Source organism: Notamacropus eugenii, chromosome 1 (assembly GCF_028372415.1).
Source record: "Notamacropus eugenii isolate mMacEug1 chromosome 1, mMacEug1.pri_v2, whole genome shotgun sequence".
In the NCBI taxonomy this organism is placed as follows: Eukaryota; Metazoa; Chordata; class Mammalia; order Diprotodontia; family Macropodidae; genus Notamacropus; species Notamacropus eugenii.
Window position 1 is genome coordinate 346,819,341 of NC_092872.1, and position 8,668 is coordinate 346,828,008.

General features: G+C 42.9%; 1 protein-coding gene across 1 annotated transcript in view; it reads right to left on the bottom strand.

Moving 5' to 3' along the window:
• Positions 1–8,048, bottom strand: part of C1H14orf180 (chromosome 1 C14orf180 homolog) — a 50,821-nt gene extending 42,773 nt beyond the window's left edge. The window contains exon 1 of the mRNA XM_072630066.1: positions 7,871–8,048. The gene's annotated coding sequence lies outside the window, so the exon portion shown is untranslated. The remainder of the gene's footprint in view (positions 1–7,870) is intronic.
• Positions 8,049–8,668: the final 620 nt, after the last annotated feature.

The following is an 8,668-nucleotide window of genomic DNA, read 5'->3' on the forward strand; positions in this document are numbered from 1 at the left end:
GTGGAAAGTGGTTATCTAAATCAGAAGGGTTAATATCAGGTTCAAAAGCAGAGGCTGAGGGGATTGAATGAAGAGATAGGTTTAGAGCTAGAATGGATCCTAGAGATCCTTTAGCGAAACAATTTTATTTTGTAGATGGGGAACATGGCTGTCAGAGAAGGGGAAATGACTTGTTGAAGATCACACATGTAGTAAGCTTCAGAGGTGGGATTTGAACCCAAGCCTTCTGGCTCTAAGGCCAGCATACTCTCTAACACACCACGCCAACTCCAGTGCCAGATCATAGGGTTCAATGCTGAGATTAAACAGGGGTTGGAGTTTCACAAAGAGTTTCTGAAATTAACATTCAGTTGTCAAAGGGCACCACCATGTTTTAATATTTGTGTAGCAAATCTGCCTTCCAATCCCCTCTAATCTGATATGGCTGGACAGCTCCTGTCATCTGCAACCCCCACAATTACTCACTATGGATAAAATCATCCTTCTTTAATTAGCAGTGAACAGAGAGTTGGGATATATTAGCAGTGTCAAACTCATATAGAAATGGGAACACTAAACTATACATAACGATTCCTGTGGGTTGCACATTGACTTAGTTTTAAATTGTAATGGTATCTATGTTTTATTGTATTTTTATTCATTTTGTTAGATATTTCTCAATTCCATTTTAATCTGGTTCAGAAGCATTAGGGAGTGTTGCTTGGCAGGTGCTCTACAGCAGCACGTTTGATACCTCAGGGCTATATGACCTCTAAAGTTTCTCCGATTCATTTCAAATCACCAGATATATGAAGCACCTTCTATGTGCTATGCACTGTGCTTGGTGCTGGGGCTATAGAGATGAAAATTAATACTGTTATTTGACCTCAAGTAGTTAATTAAAAGGATCAAGACATGCACACAAATCACAAATGAGTCAAAGGAAAGTTGGATAAATTAAACTCATCTTGGGGATGGGGGGTCATAGTGAGTGGGTGGTGTAGGTTGAGGCATCCAGACAAAATGCCCTGAGATTTCTAGTGTATTTTGATCACCTATTTCAGAATCCCACAGTATTCTAGGGTTCAGTCACCCAACGAGTCAACTAGCATTTATTAACTGCCTACTATGCGCCAGGAATGGTGCTAAGTGTGTGTGCACACATACACACACATCCCTGCTCTCAAGGAGTTCACAGTCTCCATTTCTTTAAATCTAAGTTTCTCCCTGACAAGTTCAGCTAATTTCCTCTCCCCTCCACCTTCTTTGGGAATGAAGATATCCTCTTTCAGACACCCCTGTACAGATCTCAGACAGCTTGGGTAAGAATGACCATATTACTCAGAGTCATTCAGTTCAGAGAAAGAAGGAACCCTTTCATTCTACAGAGGAGGAAACTGGGACACAGTGAGATGAAGGGACAAGCCTGGTTTTCCATGGGTAGTAAGAGGCAAAGACAGGATTCACATCAGGCACAAGACTATAGTAGCACAGAATGACAGCTGGCGGGGACCTCAGGAGCCATCTTGTCTAACTCCCTCATTTTACAGATGAAAAACTGAGGTCCAAGAAGTCAGATGACTTGCTTAGTGACCTTTGTAATAAACCAAAATATGATATCACAATTAGACATATTGTTTAAACTCATTTTCCAAACGAGAAACTTTGAGGCTCCAGAGATATGTGGAAAGACTTGTTCAAGCTTGGTACCCAGGTAGCAAGAAGTACCTGGAATTTGGACCCAGATCTTTTGATGTCTAATATGGTATCCTTCTATACTTATTACTGTATCTCTCTTTCTCTCTTTCTCTCTCTCTCTCTCTCTCTCTCTCTCTCTCTCTCTCTCTCTCATTATCTCTCTGGTTGTCTCTCTGTCTCTGTCTCTTCTTATATATCTTGTAAAATGAGAACTCCTTACAAGACCCTTCCCTCTTCGTGTCGCTGTGCCATGTTTCTGACCTACCTGTGACTTTGGATGAGATGTCCCAGGAACATCTCCTTGCTGGGCTGGAGGACCTGCCAGCTTCTCCCAGCGAGAGCACCTTCAGCAGAGCAATTGCCTGTTGAGCCTGGCCAAGCCCTCTCCTGGACTGCTTCTGTTGTTGCTGCGGCAATCAGACCAGGTCATCAGAACCAGATCCCCCAAGGGCATGTAGGGAACCAGATCTCAAGAGGGAGCATTTGGCTACACTGGTCAAGTTCAAAACCAACTCTAAAGTTTCCATCCAAGAGGCAAAAAGGAAACGGCAACTGCTAGAAAAGAAGATAGAAGGAGTCACTAGAAACACAGGGCTGCTCACTCACTGTAGCGTCCTCTGGGAAATCTTGCCAGCTTGAGGGGCAGCCTGGCAGCCAACTCCCCCTGGAAGGAGGCCAGAAGCCCTGGTAGGAGCTCAGCAAGGGGCTGTTTATTCAGTGACTCCAGGAACAAGATACAAACTTTAGTCTAAAGTCTACCCTACAGGGATGTTTTATTACTGGATCAAATATAAAAGCGTATAAAGTAATAAAGTGGACCATTTTATTTACTTTGTATATTCTTCTCTGTGTACATACATTGTTTCCTTGGATAGAATGCTAGTTTCTTGAGAGCAAAGACTTTTGTTTTTATATTTCGACCATCTAGCACAGTGCCTTGTACATAGTAAGTGCCTAATAAATGCTTGCCAATTCATTAATTTGTCCCAACCCATGGCATGGCAGTATTGCATTTATATGAGTATTATTGTGAATAAATATAATGCTACACCCAAGAGTTACGTAGACCTGAGTTCAAATTCTGTTTCAGACAATTACTGCTGGGAGGTAAGGGTTACCTCCATGGACCTCAGTTTCCTCATCTATAAAACCAATGGAGATAGTGGCTACGCTTCAATGAGTTGTGAGAACTGAACAAAATAACACATATAAAGGACTTTGTAAACTTTAAACTACCATGTGAAGCTAGCTGTTATCATGAAAAATATATTTCAAAAAAAGAGTAACGGCATGATTAACTCTCATTTCTAGATTACACAAAGCACTTTTCTCATAACACCCAGGGAAGTAGGTGGTATCAGGACTCGATAGTTTAGAAGTTCATGAAGCTAGGAAGTCTCAGAGATGAGATCTGACTTGAGAGAGGATGAATAGACTGCATGTTGTTGTTGTTCGGTGGTTTCAGTCATATCTGACCCTTGGTGACCCCATTTGGGGTTTTCTTGGCCAAGATTCTAGAGCAGTTAGGCTTTCCTTGACCTCAGAGAGCTGGTGATGATGGTGGTGGTAGAGAAAGATGCAGAGGTAGATTTTGGTTTGACAAAAGAAAAACCCTCTAACAAATGGAGTTGCCCCCAAGTGGAACAGACATAGAAGGAGGGAAGCTCTACATCCCAGGAACTCTTTGGGTGGAGGATGGTTGAGGGATTCCTGCTCAGGTAGAGGGTGACTAGATTCAGTGCTTTCTTGAGTTCCCTTTCAGTTCTTAAAATTTAAGATCCTATGTCTCCTAGCCCACTGCCGTTAACACTATACCACACTGCCTCTTCTTTCGAAAAAGATAAAAAGCCATGTTAAGCCTCATGGAAAAATAAAGCAACATAATGAATCATGTATTGTAACCTGTCTTTGGGGGGAAGGAGCAAAGTCAGTTTGAACATTGTTTCCCCAGAATGGATGCTGATGATGGAGGGAACTTGGCTCTATGGCACTAAGGAATGAGCTATGAATCCTTTCTCCAGTCTGGACCTCAGTTTTCTCCTCAGTAAATGAGGGGGTTGGACAGGCTAGATGGACTCTTAGAGTACTATCGGTTATGACAGTGAGAAGTACTGTGGTATTGTGGATAACATACTGATTCTGGAGGCAGGAGACTTGTCAATGGTGGGCTGATAAATATTTACAATTTAAAAGTCCACAAGACACTTTTAAAGTTAATCTGCATCACTACTTTATTTTATGTCACTTTCTAAAGCCTACGTGACTAACCCAACAATAATTCAAGCCCTGATTTGTAGTGTTTGCTGATTTCTAATGTTTATACCAATATTTAATGATAAGATCAAGAGTTGGTTTCATCACAGCCTTGCCTGTGTTCAACAGTCCCTGCTCCCAGACACTTACTAGCTGTGTAACTTGTTACCAAGTCAGTAAACCTCTGTTTCCTTATTTGGAAAATGGAGACAGTATACCTACTTCACAGGGTGACAGTTTCAAATGAGATAACATATATTAAGTGCTTTGCAAATTTTAAAGATGCTATATAAATTATGGTTATCGTTATTTATCTTTATTGTGGACAGTGATAGGCCTGAAGTCAAGAAGACTCATCTTCCTGAGTTCAAATCTGGCCTCAGATACTTACTAGACATATGACTCTGCGTAAGTCACTTAACCTTGTTTGCCTCAATTTCCTCATCTGTAAAATGAGTTAGAGAAGGAAATAGCAAACTGCTCCAGCATCTTTGCCAAGAAAACCTCAAACGGGGTCAAAGAGAGTGAACAACCAATGGTCCCTTTCGGCCTTGACATTCTGTGCTCTAGGCCCTTCTAACTCTGATGTTCTATAGTCTTTTTACTCACCTGAGATATGGTGGAGTCAAGAAATAAGAATAGCATGAGAAATGTCTCAGACTTGCTGAGCCCCAAGCAGACTTTAACATACAGTGAGGTGTTAATCAAGACTGTTAACCAAAATATATATACATGTATACACACGTGTATATATGTGTGTACATATATGTATGCATATGCATGTATATATGTATATATACACATCACAAGTCCATGAGACACGCAATTAATGAATGCAAAGACAATAGTAGTAATTTCTCAAGTGTGTATGGGGAGTCATGGCTTCCCAAACATCATCCCGTCTATTACCTCCAAAAACCCCAACAGCAGAGTTGAGAGGGAAGCAGGGCAAGGAGTACAATTTCCAGTTTAGAGGGAGAAACTGAAGCCCAGACAAGGGGACACTCCCAAGGTCATGTGTCTAGCAGGTGGGTTAGATGGTACTAGAATCTAGATCTTCTGACCCCCAAATACAGTACTAGCCAAAACATATTGTATTCCTCACAAATTAGATAACTGAAACAAGCATAATATTTTGAGGGGGAGGCTTGGGTAATCTGGATGTTTTCACCAGTAATAACTGTAGTTATAATTATGATCACAGCTGAAATTTCTGTAGCACTTTACAAATATTAGCTTATTTACCTTGACATCATTCCTGGGTGGTAGGTAAGGCAAATACACTTATCTCCATTTTATAGATGAGGAAACAGATTCAGAGAAATGATGTGATTTGTCTATGGTTGCACAGGAAATAAGTACCAGGAACCCTGGCCTTCTGATTTTAAGTCCTGTGCTCTTTCCACCTGCTGCCTCTGCCAGAATGTGTGTACATTTGCTTTTAAGGATAAAGATCTGTAAAATGAAGGGACTGGACTAGTGACTTGTAAGACTCTTTCCAGTTCTAAATCTATGATCATAAGATCACTGCTGTGATTAACCAGCTAATTCACGTTAAAAGCCACTGTTGACTTGCATGTCGATAATTCACATAAACAGCAGGGTGAGGAAAAAAGTAGTTTATTACTATTTCAGAATTTCCTCAACCTCCCAGCTCCTTTTTTTTCCTTCAGGAAGCTGCTTCTGTCCCTTTATTGCATCCACTCACTGCCTACATCTCCTTTCATCCTTTCTCTTTGTCTTTTATCTTTTGCCATTCTCTCTTCTCCCTATCCCTAATCCAAAAAATGTGATTGATTTCAACAAAGGCTCCATACTGCAAAACGACTATGGCTTCAACGGGGTGGCACAGTGGATAGAGGTAGGTGCCTGGAGTCAGGAAGACCTGAGTTCAAATCTGACCTCTGACACTTACTAGCTCTGTGACTTTGGGCAAATCACTTAATCCTGTTTGCCTCACTTTCTTCATTTGTAAAATCAGCTGGAGAAGGAAACAACAAACCACTCTAGTATCTTTGCCAAGAAAACCTCAAATTGGGTCATGGAGAGTCACACATGATTGAACAACAATAAAATGTGTTAAACTATTGACTGAAGTCCTTAACCTAAAATCAGGCAAATTTAACCTTTTCTCAGTTATTTTTTTTTAAATGACACTAAAACATGTAGTCTTATTCCTTTATTTTTACAGGTGGGAAAATTGAGGATCACAGCAAGTTACTATAAGTGTTGCCTATGGTAACATAAGCATCAGAACTGTAGTTCGAACCAAAGTCCTCTAACACTACATCAAATGTGTTCCAAGTTACCCATTGAGGTTCATCTAAAATACAATCCTTTGCTCCCTCAGGAGAGGTGGGTCTTTCAAGAGAAGCTTGCTCCAGAATATTGATTAGGTAGAAAACACAAGTCTAGTTTCCATTTCACTAAATGAATCATTAAATTTCAGCTTAGTTTTCTGGACCATCCAATAGCCCCTAGGGGCCTGCTTTGGCAGCCATAGCCCTCTTGGAAAATGAAATGAATGTCTAAAAATACAGACTTTAATTATCAGCTGATTTTGAATAGAGAAAACTTCTTGATGACTTTAATCTTTGACTCCCCTCAGGGAGTCTAGAGTAAGAGTAATTATCTTATTAGATGTAGGAATTGGAAACTCCAGTGAACAGGAGAAGCCAGAAGGAACTCAAGTGTCAGTTTCTGCCTTTGACTGCTGTCTGTTAGCAACTGAAAGATGATTCATAGGGACCATTCAAAAGCAGTGAAGCATTACAGTCGCAGGGAGAAAGATTCCTCACACCTTCATGGAAAACTGGAAACTGATTCCAAATGTTGTCTAAGCCAGAATTCTAGCCTCTTAGAATTGAAGGAAGGAGGAAATGGGGCATCTGAAATCTTCGACCCAGCTCTGGCCCTAATGTGACACTAAGCAAATCCTTTCACGCTCCTTTCAGAGATCCCTTCCAGTTTGGACAAATAGACAAGGCAAGTCTGAGACTTAAAAGGATAAGGAAGGAGAAAAGGAAGCAGAGCAGATCTACGTTGAGGCTAAATGCCTAATCTAAATGATGTAAAGGAAGGATAACAGAAAGAGGGAATTTAGGCTTTCCCAGAATTGCAAAGCTAGAAGAGGCTTCCAAGGACATTTAGCCCAACCTCTCCCTGATCAGGAAGCCGGTCTATACCATTCTTGATAAATATTTGTATTTATCCTTCACTTAAAGACCTCAAGGGTCAGAGGGATTACTATTTCTCTTCCAATTTCAAATAGGATTATTGGGAAGTTTTTCCTTATGTTGAGTTGAAGTCTACTTCCCTCCCTGTTAATTGTTTTCCTCTCGTCTGTCAGTCTCTCTCTCCCTTTATCCCCTCTTCCTTATCTCTTCTAGGTCCTTAGAGAAAAAAGAGAAATCCCAGGACTAGCCTTCCATACTTGTACAGAGGATTATGCCTTGTCTTTGGGCTTTTGTTTTCTCTTTTATAAAACAAGAGGGCTGCACCAGATGATTCCTAAGGGTTTTTCCAGCCTTGCTACTTTTGGTCAACTTTCCAAGTGCATTCTCTTTTGAGCCTTAGTATTTCCATTTGACAAATAAAGTAACTAAGATTGTCCCCCCCTCCCCCAACCTTGGTCATAGTAACACTGCAGGGCCAAGCTGTGGTTAGAATTCACTTCTCATGATTCCCTGGCCGAGTCATCTTTCCACAACCTTCACTTGGTTAATTTAACCTGAGGATGAGTGGTGTCTCAGTTTTTCCATCTATAAAATAAGAGGGTTGGATGAGATCCCGTAGCTCCCTCCCAGATCTAAATCCTATGATCGCTATGATCTCTAACTCTAACCCCAGCAAAATGGATGTTTTGTAAACTGTGCCTTGTTTTTCTAAAATCCAAAGGAAGCCCTAGACGGACCCCGCCCTGTTCTCTTGGAGGTCTTACCTGAGTCTCTCCAGCTGCAGTTGCAGCTGCAGCCCGAAGCAATGGAAAGTCAGCGTGGGGGATGGGGATGGCGAGAAGGTGGAGGGAGGGGGATGGCTGCTTAGCCCCAAGCTTTCCGGGGGCGGGGCAAAGCGGCTTAGGAGGGAGCGGGTGAAGCTCGGGGTCCAGCTGCCCCTCTCTTTACCGCTGGGGTCCGGAGATCCTCCCTGGGTCCGGCTCTCCCTGGCCAAGGCCTGACTCCTCCCTGATGGATCCCGTAGCCTATTTTTTTGGGGGGAGGGTGGAAGGGGAAGGGGTTCAACTCTCCCAAGCGGGGGACCAGCCCTCCACTTTTCTCCTCCCCCTCCTCCCCGACTCAGCCAGGTTCGGGGGAATCAGCCAGGAGGTGGAGGAACCCTCCGAGCCCGAGCCTGGTTTGCTAGTATTCTGCAAACACAACTCATCCCTCCTCCCGGTCACTGCCCTCCAACCCCCCCTCCCCCTCCCCCCTCCCCGCCCTCACTCCATCCCAAATCTCTTTGGAGAAGGTTCCCGGGATTGGAATTTCAGAGCCGAGAGGGGGAGGGCAAGGGGGAAGAAGGGCGGGGGAAATGAGTATTAGGGAATTAGGGAGGGAAGGAGGGAAGGCTGGAGAGACAGAAGGAGCTGGGAGAGGAAGAAAAGTGGGAGAATATAAGGCCAGGAGGAAGAGAGGGAGGGGCAGCGGGGGCGGGGGCGGGGAGGGAATGAAGATCGGTGGAGAGGGAAAGGGCCCATTTCATCTGCCTGCTTTGCTGTGGGGTGTCTGCATGCAGACAG